Here is a 23,001-nt window from a genome sequence, read left to right on the forward strand (position 1 = left end):
CAGCTGTAGCAATGTCATTCCAGCTGATACTTTTCTACATGTGAAACATGGCTTGGTTAAGCCTGCCTGGCAGCTTCTGGATGGGGCAATCTCTCTCTCTCTCTCTCTCTCTCTCTCTCTCTCTCTCTCTCTCTCTCTCTCTCTCTCTCTCTTCTCTCTCACTCACTCACTCACTCACTCACTCACTCTCTCACTCCCCCCTTCTCACATAACTATATCTCCCTAACCCTTGGAGCATATGATAAAATGTTTAATTGTTACACTGGCATGGCGTGTGAGTTATATACAGTAAGTGGGGTACCTCGGGGTTAGAATATGGAATACCCATTACAGTGGAACAACAGAGATCTTGTAATAGTGGTTGTGTCCCAAATGGTAATCCTATTCTCTATATAGCACACTACTTTGACCAGAACATTATGGGCCCTGGTCAGAAGTAGTGCATTAAATAGGGAATAGGGTGCCATTTCCTTGATGTTAATGAGAAGCCTATGCTATAGAGTGTCAGCATTGCCTATGTGTGTGTGTTTCTGTATGTGTGTGTTTTTGTGTCAGCTGCCTGAGACATACAGTATTGTGTACCCCTTTTATGCGATAACATGTGACTTAGTTATGTTTCCAGAGATGTAGGAACTCTGTCACATAAAAGGGGACATTGCAGTAAAAAATGTACATTATTATTGTTTATTTTTTCCTGCAATGCTGTATAGGATAGTGTTTGGTTGGAAAATCAGTTATTCCTACCATACAGAAAATGACAAAATATTGATCATATTTAACATAGAAAAACATGTAATCTCTTTAATAAACCAAAATATGGTTATGGGGTATTGTATTTTGGTGAAATTCATTAATATGATATTCTGCCAGATTTATCAGCCCCTCAAGTGAATCTCAGTAACGGGTGTTAGCTAACACGATTTCACTATCCAGTGACAAACCAATCCCACAGATTCACAAAAATGTAATTTCTTAATTTGTCAATGTCTAGAGACAGACAGCATTTAGTCCCTGCACAGATCTTCCAGTGTGGAGAAACTCTTTATTTCACAATTACTTTCTTATCCCTCCGGGTCTCCAATATTATTTAATCACACCCATAATCATTCAATAACATTCTTTAATCATTACATATTTTTTCCTTTTAGCTTGCGGAGGATATTCCGACGGACATTGCAAATCAAAGACAACAGAATAACCCCAGTTTCTAGAACTCCCTAAGAAACATATGTATTATTCATACGAATGACATCATTTAAAGGCATGACAGAGAGAGAGAGAGAGAGAGAGAGAGGGAGGGGGAAAGCAACAAATAATGAGTCCTAGCTGCTCCCTGTACTGTATTAGAGAGATAAAGAAACCAGGGAAATGTATATAATCTCTGGATTTCACAACACACTGTATCATGTCTTTGGTTGCTTCCTATGGATTCCAAACGGGACCCTTTTCAGTGCATACCATTTATAGTGCACTATTTTTTACCTGAGCCCTATGGTTCAAAAGTAGTGTACTATACAGGGTATAAGGTGCCATTTGGGACACAAGCTTAGCCATTTCCATAATGAGGTCACATAGAATCACTCCACCAGGCTCTACGGAAGAGATAAAAATAATATAATGCACTGCAAATGTCACAAATGAAACAGGTTTGACGTTGCATTGCAACCTTGACACTGTGATATTGGATATTGAGTTGATTCCATAGTCTCATTTCAAAAGCCACACCTTGACCTCTGATGGGAGGTGAGACGGTAGACAGGGCCACACATGGTGAAGCCAGTTGTGAAGTGTGGGGTGTTATGGCTAGAAAGAATGAATGAGATATGGTTCTATTTCTGCAGGGATATACACATAGATGAATACTATGGATAGAGTGAATCAACAGACAGAGAGAAAAGACTCATAGATGCACCAAGCATTCACAGATGGACGTACAGAAACCTGCGCACGCATGCACGTATGCACAGACACATAATCATCATCATCATAGCTATCTGCGGCACTAAGGTGTTAAGATGTGATCCTGAGGGAGGGAGCCCCCATCCCTATTTTCTCAGCTTGGAGGTTCGGGGGGTCCAGCCACTACTAATCTAATGCACACATTATTCAGCCAACCAGCATCTATTTAAAGGAGAGCACTGCTAGATTTATTGGCCAGGTTTAACTGTATGGTAAAATAACGCATTAAGTAGATGATATCACAGTGGATGGAATGATTATGCACACTTGCAGAAAGTGGAGGAGGCCTTCTTAATTAAATGCAAGGTCCTGGTTATACATCACTGGCTCGAATACGCACACACACGCTTGTGTGTGCACACGCACACACAGGCACACAGACAAATTGATGCACACAGACACACACACACACACACACACATAGGCCACTTAACCAAACCAGTAGTTATTTTTCTCTAAAAAAGGGAAAAAAACGCTGAGCTGCACAGTTTTTGAATTTCCTCTTCATGAGTATTTGTCGTAAAAATGCTCGGAAGTTTTTGCATTGTACTGGGTTTTCAAAGGGCTCTATTTCAGTCCTAAGTGGCTCATTTTGGGAGCATGCGGCATGCGCCGTTCTGCCAAGGGACAGCACACTTAATTTTACTCTGATTGGTTGACAAATCTTCTTGTTTAGCAGAATGGCTAAATGAAGTGTGTTGCTTACCCAAAGGGCTAAATCTAGCCCAGGACACTGTGGCATGTTATTGCAGAATAAAACTGTAGTGTTTACCGACTAACTGGGGAGTCATAAAAGGAGGGAGTGATTATATATATAGAGAAAGCCTATGACCGCAGTTTGTAAGGACACTCTAGCAACATGGCCATGCTAGTGCCAACCCTTTCTACTGTTTGACTGTTTCTACTGTCGTGACGTGATCATTAATGTGATGTGATGCTATTTATCGAATAATTGACTATGTTGAATTATTACGTGATTCAATTAATCATGTAACAATTAACTCATTAGTAACCTGGGGCACCACAGGAAAAGTTTGTTTATTGAGTTGATGTTTCCCGAATAAACCTGAATATCTCGATATCATAACAGTCAATAATCAATCATTTCCTCAAATCAGTCTCATTCTGAACGTTGGATAATCCGGTTAATCTACCCAAACCCGGGTCTCCTAATCATTCCATACCACACAAATTGAGTTGATTATTTATTTACTAACAAGCTAAACGTTGACATAAGATACACCCACACACACAGTCTAGATTATTGATTAGAATTTATTACAATGGCAACAGAGGTTTGTCCGATGCCTTGTTCTTTGGATGGCCGTCTCCTTTGTTCTCGGGTGCATGTCACAATGTCCTTTCTCTTAGTTGTCTGTTTCCTTGCACTCGTTCTGTGAGAGTTATTTTCACAGGATGGCTAATCAGCCATGTAGATTATACCAGCGTGGGAATGAGAGCAGTCTAAAAAAACGATGAATAACCGGGTGGTCCTGCTTGAATTCACCTTCTCAGATACAGTACTTAGGACAGCTACTTAACTGTAGCATTGATTGTTAAGAGTTCCTTTGTCTTCTTCAACCTTGTGTTGCGTTGCGGGGTCGTGACTAATCATGGACCTTGGCTGCAGCCATGGTCCTCTAGTCTAGTATGTTAATTCTTAACTCACATGCTTTATATCTTCAGGTCAAAAGGGGGCGTTTCCATCTTTATGACACGTTCTCTGGGTTCCATGGAGTGTAGCTCATTGCGAGGCAAGGTATTAGAATTTACTATGATCTCATTTAGACAACTAAAATCACAGTCTTATCATCACGAAAACATTCTCTTTAATTTGGATATTTCCTAACCAACGTAAAGAATGTAAACATCATATACACATTACTCTTCAAGTTACAATGTTTTTATTATACTGTCCTGCTTTAACTAATAATATCATAAAATATACATAAATTTTCATATTCCATCCATCATTATTTCCACCATTTGGCTGATCAAATATATTGTCCCAAAGCCCATTTATTTGATGTTTTAGTTTTGGGCAGTGGACTCTCATAAGGCACACAACATTCCAGACACCCAAACTAGGTGTCATAAAACCTCCATTCATCTCTCTCCCCCTCGGTGGGAGAGAGATATCTCTGTTCAGCTGAATCACTGTAACCTGATCCTCACAGGCCAGTCATGACACTACTATTAATCCATGCCAGGGGTCCCTTTAAACCGACAACACAGCACACACATGCTCAACAATGCACCTCTTCCTATGATAAAAAGCTCCATCAATCTCTACATCAAACTCTCTGGAACCATGCAACATTTAGCTCTCGTTTGTGAGAAAAGCAGATTGAGCATATTGGGGTTTAAGTAACCCATACATTTTCCGCAGTAAGCAACTCATCCCGGGATAATTCAGCCGCAATCAAATACTCACACTCTTTTTACCATTCCGCTCCTGTGGGCCTCCCTCGCTAGCTTTTCATTGAACAGCCTTGTTTCTCGTAAAATGGGAACTAGGGACATGTTCGGCTGTTGATGGCTGCTTCTGCTGTTGCTGTAGCAAAAAAATACACAGACTCAAGGGTAAAGCAAGAAGAAACAAGTTCAAGTTGCCTATTTCTTTCTGTAATAAAAAAAACACATCAAGCCTTCTGTGGTACAGATGCCGGTAAACATAGCCATCACAGATATAGACGATTGAGTAAAGTGCTATTTGGTTTCCAATCTGCTAGGGATTTGTTGTTTTTGGTGTGTGTGTGTGTGTTAGACAACTCTGTTAGCTACTGATTCTATTTCTCCCCGTAGAAATGTTGTTGCAGCCTTGTGGCTGCTGTGTAGTTTTCTATTGAGTTTTATTGTATTACATTGTATTGTGCTATCCTCCAACCTCTCTCATCATAGTGCAACACACTCTAATCAATTTAAAGCAGCAGAAACTTTGAGGCGTGCCAACTGCCAAGCAGCTGATTAGTGGTGTCACGAACCCGGCTCGAAGCCAGTAACAAAAACGGAGACAACATGGAGATAAGGAATAACAGAAATATATTTAATTACTGAGGTAGCCTATATACAATTAACAATGGTGAATGTAGTCAGTAGTGTAAGTGAGTGGTTGTTTGCATAGTTGTGATAATGACGGGTGTTGAAAGGTGCCAAATACAAACAAACAAACAAAATCAATCAATCAATCAATCAATCAAACAAACAAACAAACAAACAAACAAACAAACAAACAAACAAACAAACAAACAAACAAACAAACCAGCCACAAAAATGCCACAATCAAAATCCAACAGTGTGTCTGCATGGAGAGAGGCTCCTTAATGAATGGGGAAGAGGTGTATTTATCCACGGACACACGGGCCCAGGTGTGTCCCATTTTGCTGACGACCCTCCTGGCCCTGCCCACTGACATCCTAATAAGGAAAACAAGAGCAAAGAGAACGAATACAGCAGACAGTAGGAGGGTTGTCACAGTGCATTGTCACAGTCACAGAATGCTTTCTAAACAGTTACATAATAAAGATGGCCACCGACTGAGTAGAGATGTGCAATGTGGTCAAAAAAATCCATATTGCGATAAATTGTCCGAATTGATAAATAGAACGATAACTTTATAATATGTATGTGCATTGATTGATTGTTGTAGCCAATAATTGTCCCATTAACAATCACCCATATGAGAGGGGGGGGGGGGGGGTGTGTGTAGGTGTGGACATGTGAGTGTGTGTGTGCTTTGGTTGAGTGGGTGGGTGTGTTGTGTGAGTGTGTGTATTAGCTTTCTTTGCATCCATCCAGACTGTTCTGTTCCAAAATACATCAAATATCCCCAGAAGCTTAGGTTGTCCATACTGAGCTTTACAGTAACCTAGCAGACCATACGCTCTTAGAAAAAAAGGTGCTTTCTGGAACCTAAAAGGGTTCGCAGGCTGTACCTATAGAACCTTTTGAAGTGCCCCCTCTGGATCCATGTAAAACCCTGTTGGTTCCAGGTAGAACTCTTTGGGGTTCCATGAGGAACCCTTCCCACAGAGGGTTCTACATGGAACCGAAAATGGTTCTACCTGGAACCAAAAACAGTTCTGCCTGGAAGCAAAAATGGTTCTCTTATGGAGACAGCCAAATAGCCCTCTTTGGAACCCTTTTTCTAAGAGTGTACCTGCACTGGAGAAGGTGAATTAACGCACTGATCACACAATATATGCATTTCACGTCACTCTACAGTAACAAGAAATACACAAGTGGCTTTTGGTAGCCAACAGTAGATGTGGAGTGTGTGGAGGAGAATTTGAGGTCCTGAAGGCAGTTCAGCCCATTCATATATACTTTCAAGCAATGTTTTTTAATAGAAATTCCTGTGGTTACAATGCCAATAAGTCTCATGAAGAGTGAACAGTGAAAACAGAATGATGTTAAAGAACAGTTTGTTGCATTGGACAAGGGCCAGCTTGACAAGAGACACAGACCCGTTCCAAGGTATTACCCCCAGTATACAGGATTCCATTAGTAAAGCTGTTATGACCACTGGGCAATAGTGGTATGTTTCCTTTATTTTGACTGTGCATGCCATCTATACCATCTTGTAATCCTATTCTTCTTATTGTCTCTCTCTCTCTCTCTCTCTCTCTCTCTCTCTCAGGGTTCTGTATTTTATGGTGTCGTCTGGAGAGAACTAAAATTATGGCTCTGTCTGTGGGACAATTTTATTACCACTCTAGAAGTATAATATTTCAGAGTATATCATTGATTTATATGGTTTGATATCAGATCTTAGGACTTTGTTAAATCGCTGTTACGTATCACTGAGTGTTCAATTAACTCTATTCCATTAGGGTGTCATGACGATGATACGAATACAGTAGAAAATCAAGTATGTTGTTAACTTTGTCATTAAAAATCTCTTAATGGGATTGAAATCAATTCACTTATATGTTATAAAATCATTGTTATAGTCCTCTCATTTTGTATGTTTGCATTTATTTTTAATATTTTTTACTAATTCACCCGTGCACATTGATCTGAAATACTTTGCTGAATGTTGATTGACAAACTTGACACTTAGACTATGAAAGTCAAGAAATCACAATGCAGTTTGACAAGGAAAAGCAATCAACTAAGATGTACCAAAATGTCAAATGTCAAACTGTCTGCACTTCAACTTGAATGTATCAGAAATGTGACAAAGTACCTGTTGCATTGTGAAGTAAGACAGCCGTAGACAACTTTATCTCTACAAGTCCTTAGACTTAGAGTTCCTACAAAAAGCAACCAAAGAATACAAAAGAGCCAAGATTAGCACGACTCAAACACAGATCAATGATGTTGGATAAGTCAAGCATCACAGGCTACAATCATCCCATTTCAACAGAGATGCACCTCTTCCCTCTCAAACTCTTTGGCTACTCTACACCAACACAATGCTTGCTGTGCAGCTAAATTACCCGCTATCCTTCCACACCGTTCTCCACAGCATCTCTGTCTCAGGGGCGAACAGTGAGGAGGCTTTGAGGAGGAGACAGCCCAGCGGCCCTCTGAAATCCCACAGATAGACCTTAACACCCTGGTCATTAGCTTTTCTCACTGTGACAAGACTTCCTGTGTGTGTGTGCGTGTGTGTGTGTGTGTGTGTGTGTGTGTGTGTGTGTGTGTGTGTGTGTGTGTGTGTGTGTGTGTGTGTGTGTGTGTGTGTGTGTGTGTGTGTGTGTGTGTGTGTGTGTGTGAGTGTATGTGTATGTGAGCCTGTTCACGTGTGTATGTGGATGGCGGTGTGGCCCCGTAAGCTTTTTGATGTGGCAGGCCTGTCGGTCCCCTGTGGCAGGCCCCTCCTTTACCTCCATTCCCTCTGCTCCGACACCTCTGATCTACACAACCAGGACGTTGCTGTCCCAGCACTGATAAAGGCCAGACAGGAACCTACCCACCATGCACCTGGCTGTATGTTGATAAAGAAGCAGGCCAGATCCTATCCCAGCAGGCCATGGGATGAGGGCCAGAGAGGAGAGAGGATGAGGGGCAGAATGACTCAGAGACACCCCACGATATGGCCAATGTATATGGCCAGTGTAGTGTTGCATCGATGTGTTGGTATACGACCTCCACCTCAGTTACATACCAACTGCCAGGGTGGGCTCAGTGATACCTATATTATACACAGACAAGTAAAACATTTTTCACTATGATTGATGACTCCAATGAGAGGACAGAGACAAAGAGACAGACAGACTAAAGGGCCATATAACTACCAGACAGAAAAGGAGCCAAGTACCTATCAAATGTCTTCTCCCCTCTCCCCAACTGTCCACAGCTGTCATGGGAACTTAATCAAAGTCACTCACCTGCTCCTTGATTGTGATTTGTCTCTCTCTGGGCTCGGCAGCCGCAGCAGGACTGATATTGCAGAGTTGCACTATCATCGATTACCTTCCCCTCAGGACCACAGCCACAGGCTGCCTGTCACTTCATTCCCTCACTCATCGTCAAAAGACAGACCGGGGTTTGAGTATTTGTTGTCTTTCAGATACGTTGAGCTTTTGATAGAGCCTGACTGGCGTGAACCATGATCTGATCGATGCTGCTGCAGCAAAGACCACTGTGTGTGTGTGTGCCCGTGTCTGTATCGTTGTCCATCTCTGTGTATGTGTCTATGGCCTCATGGTGATTGAAAGGTCAGTCATCCTTCCTCCAGACCTCTGTTTTGAATGACATGCTCATGGGGTTTATTTGTTAAGTGTCTGTCAGCTCATTTAAACGCTGTAATTATATGTGTAATGGTATCACCTGAGTGTCCTTGAGGACTACATACAGAAAAAGTAGGCCCTCTCTCTCTCTCCTTGCCTTCTGGTTGCTGGAGGATATGGTCAATTCTCAACAACTCTGAAGAATAGGACAAAACCATTCCATTTCAACCCAAGCGTTTGTTATTTACATAAGCACTAATGCTAACAACGCTAATTTATCATGATAGGTGTAAACACAGTTTACCCTCCACTAAAAATCGAATCAAGTAAAATCAAATTGTATTTGTCAAATATGTGTTTAGCAGATTTTATTACGGGTGTAAGCGAAATGCTTGTGTTTCTAACTCTAACAGTAATATCTAAAAATTTCACAACAATACACACAAATCTAAAGTAAAGTAATTTAATTAAGAATATATAAATATTGGGCAAGCAATGTGAGAGCGGCATAGCCTCAGTTCCAGTACAATAGGATAGAATACAGTATATACATATGAGATGAGTAATGCAAAATATGGAAACATTATTAAAGTGAATAGTGTTCCATTATTAAAGTGGCCAGTGATTCCAAGTATATGTACAGTTGAAGTTGAAAATTTACATACACCTTAGCCAAATGAATTTAAACTGATATTTAATCCTAGTTGAAACTCCGGTCAGTTAGGATCACCACTTTATTTTAAGAATGTGAAATGTCAGAATAATAGTAGAGAGATGATTATTTCAGCTTTTATTACTTTCATCACATTCCCAGTGGGTCTGAAGTGTACATACACTCAATTAGAATTTGGTAGCATTGCCTTTAAATTGTTTAACTTGGGTCAAATCTTTTCAGGTAGCCTTCCACAAGCTTCCCACAATGAGTTGGGTGAATTTCATCCCATTCCTCTTGACAGAGCTGGTGTAACTGAGTCAGGTTTGTTAGGCCTCCTTGCTCGCACACACTTTTTCAGTTCTACCAACAAATTTTCTATGGGATTTAGGTCAGGGTTTGTGATGGCCACTCCAATACCTTGACTTTGTTGTCCTTAAGCCATTTTGCCACAACTTTGGAAGTATGCTTGAAGTCATTGTCCATTTGGAAGACTTTTTTGCGACCAAGCTTAAATTCCTGACTGATGTCTTGAGATGTTGCTTAAATATATCCACATAATTTTCCTGCCTCATGAAGCCATTTATTTTGTGAAGTGCCCCCACTACATGATGCTGCCAACCCCGTGCTTCACGGTTGGGATAGTGTTCTCCGGCTTGCAAGCCTCCCCCTTTTTCCTCCAAACATAACAATGGTCATTCTGGCCAAACAGTTCTATTTGTGTTTCATCAGACCAGAGGACATTTCTCCAAAAAGTATGATCTTTGTCCCCCATGTGCAGTTGCAAACCATAGTCTGGCTTTTTTATGGCGGTTTTGGAGCAGTGGCTTCTTCCTTGCTGAGCGGCCTTTCAGGTTTTGTCGATATCGGACTCGTTTTACTGTGGATATAGATACCTTTGTACCTGTTTCCTCCAGCATCTTCACATGGTCCTTTGCTGTTGTTCTGGGATTGACTTTTCGCACCAAAGTACGTTCATCTCTAGGAGACAGAACGAATCTCCTTCCTGAGCGGTATGATGGCTGCATGGTTCCAGGTTGTTTATACTTGTGTACTGTTGTTTGTACAGATGAAAATGGTACCTTCAGGTGTTTGGAAATTGCTCCCAAGGATGAACCAGACTTGTGGAGGTCTACAATTTTTTTCCGAGGTCTTAGCTGATTTCTTTCGATTTTCCCATGATGTCAAGCAAAGAGGCACTGAGTTTGAAGGTAGGCCTTGAAATACATCCACAGGTTCACCTCCACACAATTGACTCAAATTATGTCAATTAGCCTATCAGAAGCTTCTGTCATGCACAAAGTAGATGTCCTAACCGACTTGCCAAAACTATAGTCTTTTAACAAGAAATTTGTGGAGTGGTTGAAAAATGACTTTTAATGACTCCAACCTAAGTGTATGTAGACTTCAGACTTCAACTGTATATAGGACAGCAGTCTCTATTGTGCTAGTGATGGCTATTTAACAGAATCTGGCCTTGAGATAGTATCTGTTGTTCAGTCTCTCGGTCCCAGTTTGATACACCTGTACTGACCTCGCCTTCTGGATGATAACAGGGTGAACAGACAGTGGCCTGTGTGGTTGTTGTCCTTGATTAACTTTTTGGCCTTCCTGTAACACCTCCTCCCTGTAGGCTGTCTCGCCATTGTTGGTAATCAGGCCTACTACTGTTGTGTCGTCAGCAACATGATGATTGAGTTGGAGGCGTGCAAGGCCATGCAGTCATGGGTGAACAGGGAGTTCAAGAGGGGGCTGAGCATGCATCCTTGTGGGGCCTCAGAGTTGAGTATCAGAGAAGTGGAGGTGTTTTTTCCTACCTTCACCCCCTGGGGGCAGCTCATCAGGAAGTCCAAGACCCAGTTGCATAGGTCAGGAAGACCCAGGACCTTAAGCTCAGTGATGAGCTTGGAGGGTATTATGGTGTTGAATGCTAAGCAATAGACAATGAACAGCATTCTTACATAGGTTTTCCTCTTGTCCATATGCTATAGGCAGTGTGCAGTGCGATGGCGATTGCATCTGCAGCAGTGTATCCTAGTGGTTAGAGCATTGGACTAGTAACCAAAAGTTGCAAGTTCAAATCCCCGAGCTGACAAGGTACAAAATCTGTCTTTCTGCCCCTGAACAGGCAGTTAACCCACTGTTCCTAGGCTGTCATTGAAAATAAGAATTTGTTCTTAACTGACTTGCCTAGTTAAATAAAGGTAAAATTAAAAAAAAAAAAAATCTATTGGGGCGGTAAGCAAATTGAAGTGGGTCTTAGGTGACATGTAAGCTAGAGGTGATATGATCCTTGACTAGTCTCTCAAAGACCCCAGTTTGTCTCTATACTATACTGACGTGTTACCTGTTTGCTTGCCTTAAGGAGGGAATAACTACACTGTTTGTATTCAGCCATATTCCCAGTCAGCTTGCGATGGTTTGCACTTTAAATTTTGTGCGAATGCTGCCATCTATCTACGGTTTCTGGTTAGGGTAGGTTTTAATAGTCACAGTCGGTACAACATCCCCTATACACTTCCTGATAAACTCTGTCACCTTATCAGTATGTGCGTAAATATTATTCTAGGAGGCTACCCGGCCCATATCCCAGTCCGCGTGATCAAAACAATCTTGAAGTGTGGATTCAAATTGGTCAGACCAGCATTTAATAGTCCTTAACACAGGTACTTCCTGTTTGAGTTTCTGCCTGTAGGAAGGGAGGAGCAAAACGGAGTCGTGATCGGATTTGCCGAAAGGAGGACGGGGGAGGTACTTGTAGTCATCCCAGAAGTTGGAGTAGAAGTGGTCGAGTGTTTTAGCAGCTCGAGTACTACAGTCAATGTGATTTTAACAAATTTGCTTTGTTGAAATCCCAAGCTACGATAAGTGCAGCCTCAGGATATGTGCTTTCCAGTTTGCATTAAGTCCAGTGAAGTTCTTTGAGGGCCGTTGTGCTATCGGCTTGAGGGGGGATATACACGGCTGTGACTATAACTGAAGAGAATTCTCTTGGGAGGTAATACGGTCGGCATTTGATTGTGAGGTATTCTAGGTCGGGTGAACAAAAGGACCTGAGTTCCTGTATGTTATCACAATCACACCATGAATCGTTAATCATGAAACATACACCCACGCCCTCTTTTTCCCGGAGAGATATTTATTCCTGTCTGCGAAATGAACTGAGAAGCCAACTGGCTGGACAGACTCAGACAGTATATCCCGAGAGAGCCATGTTTCCGTGAAACAGAGTATGTTACAATCCCTGAAGAAATCCTTGCCCTGAGCTTGTCAACTTTTTTATCCAGAGATTGAACATTAGCGAGGAATATAAGTTGGACAAGAAGACCACTCCGAGTACCTCTCCGGCGCTGGCCCTGTTTTGTTTCAGCCTCTGGAGTCAGTTCAATTGCCCAGGAGGGTACGAACGAAAGATCCGATTCGGAAAAGTTGTATTCCTGGTCGTAATGCTGGTAGTGCTAATGAGTTACCACCACTCGGATATCCAATAGTTCTTCTCGGCTGTATGTAATAACACAAAACATTTTATGGGCTAATAAATGTAAGAAATAACTAGAAGACCTAGAAGCACGGCAGCCCTCTCTGTCACCGCCATCTTCATCCCTTGTTGTGCCTCTGCCATCAAGATTAAATGAATATGGAATATTTACATAGGTGTTGGTGCCATAGAAATACACATGTGATCACTATGGGGGTTGTGCCATCAACATGGTCTGGTGCCATAGAACTGAATATATGTCATCTCTATGGGGGTTGTGCGTTGTCTAGCCATTATATCTTACAGCCAAACAGAGAGAGGGGAGACTGAACTGGCTGTACGGCCACACCCCCCTTCTGCTCCTCCAGTCCCAGTCACATGAAAGCAGAGGGGTAAATGATGGCTGAGCTGAGAGAGGGGATGGCTAATCTTGTCTGCAGAGGGAGCTTGCCACGCCCCCCTTTTCCCTGCACAGATGGAGCGGTGTCTGCCTCCCCTCCCACTTGCCTCCCCTCACTGCAGAGAGCTCTGCCAGCCAAGGAACCCATAGACCCAAGAGGAGAGGGGGGAGGGGGGTGTTCTGTATGTGTGTGTGTGCGTGTGTGTGTGACTGTGTGTGTGTGCGTGTGCGCTCTCACGCGCATGTATGTTTAAGAGCCCAAATCTGCATACAAATGCCCCTTTTCAAAAAGGAAAATCCCCATCAGCACGTCTTACTTTATGTTTTTCTTTATACGGTTACTGCTCATAAATAAAATAAAACAATAAAGTTACATACTGTTACGCTCGTCGATGTAAGGAGTAGACCAAGGTGCAGTGTGGTAGGCGTACATCTTTCTTTTATTGATGACACCGGAAAAACAACAAATACAAAACGAAACACACAGTTCTGTAGGGCTGGAAAGCAACAGTACAAAAACAAGATCCCACAAACTAAGGTGGGGAAAAGGCTGCCTAAGTATGATCCCCAATCAGAGACAACGTTAGACAGCTGCCTCTGATTGGGAACCATACCAGGCCAAACAAAGAAATAGGAAAACTAGATTTCCCACCCTATTTACACCCTGACCTAACCAAAATAGAGAATAAAAAGGATCTCTAAGGTCAGGGCGTGACACATACAGCAGACTTGAATAGATGGTAGATTACCCTGCAACCATTTTGGGGTCCTGCTCTAGATGTAAACACATGACTGATCATAGAGAACTGATGGTCGTTTCATGATGGCAGCACACCAAGGCTTTGTTGTTATTTGTTGCATGTAATCCAGGATCTCTCTCTCTCTCTTTCATTCTCTCTCTTTCTCGGTCTCTCTTGCTCTCTTTTTCCATTGGCCTGGTTCCAAAACACATCACAGCATTAATCAGAGTGGGTCCAAAGACCACATTAAGGGACATGATGTACATTTGATGCAAACTTTGGCTTAATTTGAAATGGCATCCTATTTCCTGTATAGTGCACTTGTCTTTTAACTGATACACACGTTTGCCTTACAGAGTTTGACCAAAAGTAGGGCACTATCGGGAATAGAAGACCATTTGGAATCCATTCTATTTTGGACACAACCATTAGGGAATAGGATGCCGTCCCTTTGACTTTTCTGAGTATTGCCCCCCAGACGAATGATAGCCATTAACACCCATTTGTTTCCTGTGACTTTGATTACCAGTGGAAGCAGTGATACTGTGTGGCTGTGTGTTGAGAAATATTATGAATATGTTACATCACTGCTTTCACTCTGCCTAACTGCAAGGGATGCATTGTGTGTGTGTATGTGTGTGTGTGTGTGTGTGTGTGTGTGTGTGTGTGTGTGTGTGTGTGTGTGTGTGTGTGTGTGTTTGCACGCTTCACAACAGGGAGTAGGCGACCTTGGAAGCCTTTGTGCCTTGGGAGATTTGAGCTGTAAATCCTCCTCTTTGGTAATCTATTGTTCCTTTCACACACACACACACACACACACACACACACACACACACACACACACACACACACACACACACACACACACACACACACACACACACACACACACACACACACACACACACACACACACACACACACACACACACACACACACACACCTCAGCCTGATCCACCCCATACTAACACTAATCACAGGATATCAGTGTTTGCAGGGAGATTTTTTCTGTGCCACCAGGATCTCTAAGGATGAGCTGTGCCTGAGAGGGAGAACTGAATCATCACAATTCCTTGTTGCTTTTAAGGTGACTGAGGCTGAGTCCCAAGTGGCACCCTATTCCATATAGATGGGGTATTAAACTCTTACCCAACAAGGTCCGAACCCTGCTGGTTTTCTGTTCTACCTGATAATTAATTGCACCCACCTGGTGTCCCAATCACGTTTATGGTATGACCCAGATGCAGACAGTGGCGAAGAAACAATAGTTTGATTCTAACACAGGGGCAGGCAAACGACAGGTCAAAGGCAGGCAGGGGTCAATAATCCAGAGAGGGTGCAAAGGGACCAGAATGGCAGGCAGTCTCAGGGTCAGGGCAGGCAGGGGTCCATAATCCAGTAAGATGGTGTATAGTAAGGCTGCACCTCCTGAACCTGCTTCCCTATTCCCCAGCTGATCGCTGTCGCGGTGGGAAGGATGGTCTCAGGTTCTGAGGTAGTAGTCGTGGAGCTATAGTGGCGTGACAGCGCATCTGACTAGACGTTCTTGGATCCTGGCCGGTAGGAGAGGGAGAAGTTGAACTTCTAGCCTGCCTGGAGTTGAGGCGCTTTGCAGTGAGGAGATATTCCAGGTTCTTGTGGTCGGTCCACACGATGAATGGATGTTCCGCCTCCTCCAGCCAGTGCCTCCACTCTTCCAATGCCATCTTCACCACGAGCAGCTCACGATTCCCCACATCATAGTTCCCCTCTGTGGCATTGAGACAGTAAGAGAAGAAGGTACAGGGATGCAACTCCAGGGCAGACCGCTGGGACAGGACAGCCCCCATTCCAACATCAGAAGCATCGGCCTCAACCAGGAACTGGCGGGACGGGTCAGGATGAACCAAGATGAGAGCTGTGGTGAAGCGGTGTTTGAGATCCCAGAACGCCTGATCAGCAGCTGGAGACCACGTGAACAGAACCTTGGGAGAAGTGAGTGCAGACAGGGGAAGCCAGGGTGTTGTAGCCCCAGATTAAGCTGAGATTAAAGTTGGGGAAACCCAGGAACCGTTGTAGCTGGACTCTGGACGTGGGCTGGGGCCAATCCACCAACGCTCTCACCTTCCCGGGATCCTTTGCAGTGGGACTATCAAATCCAGATCCGTTTCACCTGTCCTTGTGATTGTCTCCACCCCTTAGAAACAAAAGTTTATTTCTTCGACAATGTCTGCATCTGGGTCATACCTTAAACGTGATAGAACGAACTGGCCATGACTGACCCAGCAGACTCGGACCAGCTACGCAACGCCATCTCCTCCCAAGGAGCCACCATTGGAAGACACGGAGAGTTGCTTCACGGTCTTCTGGAAGGGTTCCAGACCTTGGCCGAACGCCTTGACCATGCGTTTAACACTTTGTTGGGCAGCCTACCACGACAGTAACCTCCCAGCCCCTCAGTAACTCGGCTATTAGCAGCGCTGCCTCCCCGGTCACCCCAATGTCCAGAGAACCCTTTTTACCTCCTTCGGAGCGCTACAATGGAGATTTCGGAAACCTGCCAGGCTTTTCTCTCACAGTGCTCCCTCATTTTCGAGCTGCAGCCTTTTCGTTCCCGTCAGACCACTCGAGGATAGCGTTCATCATTACACTGATGTCCAGGAGGGCACTCGCCTGGTCCACAGCGGTGTGGGAGCGACAATCCATCTGTCTCAGTCTGGAGGTGGTCGTGGAGGAAGTTCGGAAGGTGTTTGATTCTCCGTTGTCCGGGAGAGAGGCTAATCGCAAGCTGCTCCAGCTGCTCGCAAGCAGCTGGAGTGTGGCAGACTATACTATCCCGTAGTGTGGCAGACTATGCAGTGGATTTCCGCATGTTGGCAGCTGAGATTACTTGGAAACCAGAAGCTCTGTTTGACACGTTCCTACACGGAGTATCGGAGGAAGTTAAGGAGGAGCTTGCAGCCCGGGAACAACTAATGGATCTCGACTCACTCATCACCTTGATGATTTGGATTGATGGACGACTACAGGAACAAAAGAAGGAGAGGAGAGTCGATTCCACTTCGCCTCCAAGATATCCCGGAGGTCCCCGACGACTCCGTTGCCGAGAGAACCCGAGGTTAGCTAAGTTCCCACAAGAGCCTCCGAAGACTGACAATTCACCTCTTCCCGAGTCCATGCAACTAGGCAGAGCTAGGCTGTCTTCAGCTGAACCTATATAGGCTTCACGCTAAGAGTTGCCTGTGTTGCAGGACTACTGGTCATTTTGTCTCCACCTGTCCACTAAAAGACCAGGCTCACCGGTAGGAGCGAGTACTCTGAAAACCCTTACAGAGAACATTTCCTCTCCCCTTACTCGTATTCCTTTTCATGCCATAATGCTGTGGGGGAACCAGTCAAAATCTCTCCGGGTAATCATCAACTCTGGGGCTGATGAGAGCTTTATGGACGCTACCCTGGCTTTCGAGCTTGATTTCCCCACTCAGCTCTTTTCCAATCCTATGGACATTAGAGCACTTGATGGGCATTCTACTGTCTGGGTCACCCACAATACCACCCCCACCCCCATACCACCCTCATCAGGGAACCACAGAGAGACGATCCAGTTCCTACTCATGGTTTTGGTATTCTTCTGGCTCCAGTGACACAATCCCCTCATTATTATTATTATTTTTAAATTCACCCCTATTTCGTGGTATCCGCCATTCACACGGAGTAGCAGAAACTCTGGGAGGTGTTCAGTATGCCTGGGCCACTTCACTGCTGCCACACCGACCATATGACTGCAGGATTGATCTTCTCCCCGGCACCACTCCACCACGTGGACGACAGTGCTCTCTGTCGAGTACGGAGACCAAGTCTATGGAGACCTATATTGTAGACTACTTAGCTGCCAGGTTCATCCGTGCTTCTGCCTCCCCAGCCTGTGCAGAGTTCTTCTTTTTGGAGAAGAAGGACAAAACCCTGCATCTGTGCATCGACTACCGAGGTCTCAACAACATCATGGTGAAGAACCGCTAACCTCTCATCTCCTCGGCCTTCAAGCCGTTCCAAGGGGCCACCGTGTTCTCTAAACTGGACCTACGGAACACCTACCACCTGGTGTGGATACGATGTTCTCCTCAACATGTTGAACCAGTTAATCTTCATCAACCTCGATGACATCCTCGTCTTCTCCCGCTCCACCCAAGAACACATGCTCCCCCGTCTGTCAGGTTAACCCTCCTGGAGAACCAGCTTTTTGTAAAAGATGAGAAATGAGAATTCCACCATCCCGTTTCTGGGTTACATCATCGCTGCAGGGAGCATACCTAAATCAGTCCCTGTTTAGAATGCGAACAATACAATGTAAACTGCAGTGGAACTGGCTTTGAGATCCAGAGTTTAGTTTGATGGTTTACCGTTTGAAGATCCAGCAAGAAATTTCAATTGCTTTCATACCATATGCTGCCGACTGCGCACTCACAACATCCAAACAACCTCTTTGAGCATAGCTCTACTCACCGTACAGTACTGTGCTGTACTGTACTCAATACTTTACTGTACTATATTGTACTGTACTGTGCTATCCAAACTTGTGAAACAAGTCTATGATAGGGCCAGATTTGGTCCAGTCCGGTCCCTCAGTGGACGTTAACATCAAGGCCAGGGTGGATTTCAACTACTTTTCAACTTCCATGGACATCCAGTGTTGGTCGGTGCTCAGTGGGTTAGGATGCTGGTTACAAGGGGCTCATGGGTAGGTCTCGGTAAGAACTGGGAGAGGTGACATTAACTAGAGCGTGAGAGAGAGTGAGAGTGAGAGTGCGAGAGAGGAGGAAGAAGGAAGAGTTTGTTCAGACTCAGACTGTTTTAACACTCTTGGTTTGACCACCAGATGACAGAAAGAGAAAGAAAACAGTTATGAGCTGAACATAACAGTATGCCATGGGGACAGTAGCAGCTGACCCAACTTTGGTTAGTGACTATTATGATGTCCCATTGTAGCCAATTCAGTTGCAGTAATTCTGTTACTGCATTTTTGGTAATTCCATTACCAATTAGTTCAATTGTTTGAATCACTTAATAATTCATAAACAAAACTGATATTAGTAAAATCACTATAACTTATTGGTAGGTCAACCGTTACTTGTTACTTCTGTGAACTTTCATTATCCTACTTTATCCTACTTTATTTCTGATACTGTACTTTTCTAAGACCCCTTTTCCATCTGTTAATCCAGAAATCAAAGCCTTTACTTGTACCTCATTGTTAAGATGGAAAATGGTTGAAAAATGTATCTATTCCTTATAGACTCTTAGCGTTCATTTGACACCCAATTTGATAAGCTCCTATGAACTACACATGATGGTGCTTATGAGTCCTTTATGAGGGAAATGCCCTTTAGATTCAAATATAGGGCATCCTTATCGCCACACAATTGAATCAAATGCAGTCTCTAGATCTCTATCCAGGGATAATGGAATTCCAGAGATCGTATTTTCACGGTGTGAGGAGTCTAAATCCATGGTGGAATCAGAATGAGCCATTTCTATAACTCTGCCAGTGGCTGTATGCGTGTGTGCATGTGTGTGTGTGCTCCCAATAAGGCAAGGCACAGTCTGTCTGACAACTCACACACACACGCACGCACGCACGCACACACACACACACACACACACACACACACACACACACACACACACACACACACACACACACACACACACACACACACACACACACACAACTAACAACTAACTGAAGGCCACATGTTTAGAGAGTAATTGAAAGTAAGCAAGAGGGTATATGAATACAATAGCATCTGCCAATCAAGAGGTAGTCACTGTGGTGATAGTAACTGACAGCAACATTGCCTGCCCCTCCAATGGCACATCACTGTGAAATTACAAATCAACAGCATGTTATTCAAACTAGACAACCTGCTCAGCCTTTTTCCCTCAGTTTGTATGCAGACACACACACACACACACACACACACACACACACACACACACACACACACACACACACACACACACACACACACACACACACACACACACACACACACACACACACACACGCACACACGCACACACACACACGCATGCACACACACACACGCACAAGGCTGGTATTTTAGGATGGCTGGTATCATTTCATTGAGCTTGTTTGCCTGCTGATCTCTTCTCTTTACATTATCTCTCTATAGGCTGTTGATAGTGGAGGCCACACATTCAGTCTGTGAGTTTTTAACTGTATTGTCTCATTCGTAGCATCTTCTCTTCTCCTCTACATCCATTTCTGCAGACAGTGACACACCACACACACACACACACACACACACACACACACACACACACACACACACACACACACACACACACACACACACACACACACACACACACACGCATATTCAACGTTTTCCATGTATTATGTATTGGTACTGTATATAACAAAGTATTTTGGGGGCTTTAAAGGCTGTTATATTATAAAGTATCTTTACCCGGCATTTTACACTGTTGCCATGCATGCGCTCGTCTTTACCCGAGTCTTTCCCAAGGTAGTCCATCCGAACTCACGTAGTGCTGATACATTTGTATCAGGGGAAAGACTACCGGTAGACGAGGAGCGGTTTTATCACCAACATCAGTACCTCCACTCACTCGTTCTCTCACTCTTTCCTCAACGTCTTCTGATTTGCATACTGATATTCTCTCTCTCCACTCCTCCTCTCCTCCTCTCTTCCGTAACACACCCGCGGTGCTCACCTGTTTCCTCTCAACCCTTTCTATCCTCCTTTCGTCTCCTCATATTCTCTCCTCCTTCACAAGCTGTCCTGCAGTTTTATTAACTTATATTTATACTACAAATAATGAGCATATGAATGGTTTATAAGTAGATCATATGCTGTATGTATGTATAAACACCATAGATTATTTACAGACATTTGCAAAGCTGTGATGTAAATTGTCAAGGGCATGTAAGCTTAGGAAGAAACACGTGAGCAAACATAGACACACTGAACCAAAATATAAACGCAACATGTAAAGATTTTGTCCTATGTTTCATGAGCTGAGATAAAATATCCCAGAAATGTTCCAGATGTTTGCATCCCTGTTAGTCAGCATTTCTCCTTTGCCAAGATAATCCATCCACCTGACGGGTGTGGCATATCAAGAAGATGATTAAATAGAGTGATCATTACACAGGTGTACTTACTTGCTTGCTTGCTTACTTACTTACTTTATTGTCCCCATGGGGAAATTTTGTTGCAGTGTCATGTACATGTTTAAAGTGGCATTTAAAATACAAAACAAAATTGACAATACAACTTTCATAATAGTTACATACCAATAAAATAATAACATTAATATTTCAATAAATGAAGAAATAAAATGTTTTAAAAAAATGACTAGCCTGCTGGCCTTACAGAGTCGATAGGAACATTAGCCCGAGCTATTTGGGAGGGATATATGAGGGGTGCCTTATACCTGCGCCCAGAGGGGAGTAGTCCAGGTACAGAGGGTGGCTTGGGTCTAAAATTACTTTGTGAGCCTTACGGAGGGCCCTGTGAGCCTTACGGAGGGCCCTGACCTTAAAGATCTCATCCAGGCTTGACTGTTTGACTCCAAGTACCTTGCTTGCTGTGGTAATAATCATTCTCAACATATTTCTCTGGCTGACAGTAGCATTGCCAAACCAACAAACAATACAAAAAGTTAAAATGCTCTCAAGTACCTTGTGCTAGGAACAATAAAACTCTGAAATGTGCAGTTTTGCCACACAACAACAATGTCACAGATGTCACAAGTTGAGGGAGCATGCAATTGGGATGCTGACTGCAGGAATATCCACCAGAGCTGTTGCCAGACATTTGCATGTTCATTTCTCTACCATAAGCCTCCTCCGACATCGTTTTGGAGAATTTGGCAGTATGTCCAACCGGCCTCACAACCGTAAACCACATGTAGACATGACAGCCCTGGACCTCCACATCAGGCTTCTTCACCTCCAGGACCAGCTACCCAGACAGCCGATGAAACTGTCGGTTTGCACAGCTGATGAATTTCTGCACAAAATGTCAACAACAGTCTCAGGGAAGCTCATCGGCGTGCTCTGTGTCCTCACCAGGTTCTTGACCTGACTGCAGTTCGGCTTCGTAACCAACTTCAGGTAGAAAATGCCCACCTTCGATGGCCACTGGCATGCTGGAAAAGTGCGCTCTTCACAGATTAATACAGGTTTCAACTGTACCGGATAGATGACGTTGTGTGGGCAAGCGGTTTGCTGATGTCAACATTGTGCCCCATGGTGGCAGTGGGGTTATGGTATGGGCAGGCGTGAACTATAGACAACGAACAAAATTACATTTTTATCGATGGTCATTTGAATGCACAGAGATACCGTGACGAGGTCCTGAGGCCCATGTTTGTGCCTTTCATCCGCATCCATCACCTCGTGTTTCAGCATGATAATGCACAGCCCATGTCGGAAGGATTTGTACACAATTCCTGGAAGCTGAAAATGTCCCAGTTCTTCCATGGCCTGCATACTAACTAGGGAAAACATTGGATAAGTTGGAATATTTATGCAACATATTGAATAACAAATCAACTTTTCCCAAAACTTGGAAGGTGATTGAAGAATATCACAGAGAATCTATAAAAAGGTCAAAATGAATTTCTTTCAATATAAACATACAGTACGTGTCCTACACTACCCTATAGGCTGACTGCCCAAGGTTTGCCTGCAACCACTATTTTAGATATGAAAGGGATTGGTATGAAACAATATTACCCTTGCTTGGGAATATAGGCTATTTGCAAAGATCGGATTCTTTCTTTCCCATTCTAGTATAAAAAAAATAATGACATTTGTAAAAACTGCCAGTAATAATACTTGGAAGGGAGATCAAACCCTAGACCACACTGACTATTCTGTTTGTATCTACGGTGCTATTGTTGTTCCTCAAGTCCAGGTTTCAGAGACTGTTGTGGCCATATGTGTTGCTCACTGTGAACATATTGTTCTTATTTTACTTTATAAGGATAAGTATTCTTAGTATTCTATTATTGTATTGCCCTTGTGGCTATGACAACACTAGGTAAACAACCTTTGATGTTCGGG

The 23,001-nt window shown here is 43.6% G+C and overlaps 1 protein-coding gene across 1 annotated transcript in view; it reads left to right on the forward strand.

The window, feature by feature from the left end:
• The window catches only part of LOC135516060 (chemokine-like protein TAFA-5), a 175,722-nt gene that overhangs the window by 11,926 nt on the left and 140,795 nt on the right, over positions 1 to 23,001 (forward strand). The window lies entirely within an intron of this gene.

The sequence above is a fragment of the Oncorhynchus masou genome, chromosome 27 (assembly GCF_036934945.1).
Source record: "Oncorhynchus masou masou isolate Uvic2021 chromosome 27, UVic_Omas_1.1, whole genome shotgun sequence".
In the NCBI taxonomy this organism is placed as follows: Eukaryota; Metazoa; Chordata; class Actinopteri; order Salmoniformes; family Salmonidae; genus Oncorhynchus; species Oncorhynchus masou.